The sequence below is a fragment of the Erythrolamprus reginae genome, chromosome 8 (genome assembly GCF_031021105.1).
Source record: "Erythrolamprus reginae isolate rEryReg1 chromosome 8, rEryReg1.hap1, whole genome shotgun sequence".
Taxonomy (NCBI): domain Eukaryota; kingdom Metazoa; phylum Chordata; class Lepidosauria; order Squamata; family Dipsadidae; genus Erythrolamprus; species Erythrolamprus reginae.
Genome location: NC_091957.1, coordinates 3,545,554 through 3,546,654, shown reverse-complemented (window position 1 = coordinate 3,546,654; position 1,101 = coordinate 3,545,554).

Below are 1,101 nucleotides of genomic sequence, written 5' to 3'. Positions count from 1 at the left end.
AGGAGGTTCCGAGGAACGTAGATTGAAAAATCGCGAAAGGGGTCTGGCCAAGGCGCTCGAGGTGGCAGCTGCAAAAAGAGATTTTACTGTCTCCCCGTCACAAAAAGAACAAGAAAAAAATCCTGCACGAAAACAGACCAAATTATTTTGAGTCGGGGGTCTCTTGTCCGTTTGGGAAAGCGTTCGAGCCTCTGCAGAATTCCTGCTTGGAGGAACCGCTTGCAAAGGAAAGCAAAAGGGATTCGGAAACACGTGTGTGTTTGTTTGTGTGTGTGTGTGTGAGAGAGAGAGAAAGAAAGAGAGACAGACAAGACAGTCAGAGAAAGAGACAGAGAGAGAGAAAAAGAGAGAGAGAGAGGAGAGAGAAAGAGAGAGGAGAGAGACAGAGGGGGGAGAGAGAGAGACAAAGACAGAGAGAAAAAGAGAGAGACAGAGAAAGACAGAAAGAGGAGAATGATAGAGACAGAGAGAGGAGAGAGAGGGGGGCAAAGGCAGAGAGAAAGAGAGACACAGAGAAAGACAGAGAGAAAAACAGAGACACACAGAGAGAGAGAGATAGAAAGAGATAGAGACAGAGAAAGACAGAGACACACACAGAGAAAGTGAGAGAGGGGGGGAAAGAAAGAAAAAAGAAAGAAAGAGAGAGAGAGAGAGAGAGAGAGAGAGAGAGAGAGATATTCTCCCAATCGGAAGCAGTTTGTTCTGTTAAAAAAACAACAACTCCCCCCTACCCCAAGTACAGAATATATTTACAGGTTAATTTTTGCAGGGGCGGAGAACAGTCTGGAGGAAACAGCTGCCCCCCCCCCAAAGGAAGAGAGAGAGAGAGATTATATTCATTCCCCCTCCCCTTTCAAATTATCTTGATTTTACCACCTTTTGGCAACCAGGTGAGGAGATTAAAAACGTGAAGGAAAATAAAATCAGGATCCGGGGCTCAACTCATTGTTTTTCCTTGTTTTCTTCTCTGTTTTATCTCACCGTTAACCAGGGTTTAGAGTTTGGAAATTCTGGTGATAACAATAATAGAGAGGAGGGAGGGAGAAATATGAAGAGAGGGACGGATGGGTGGATGTGTGGGGAAGGAAGGAAGGAAGGAAG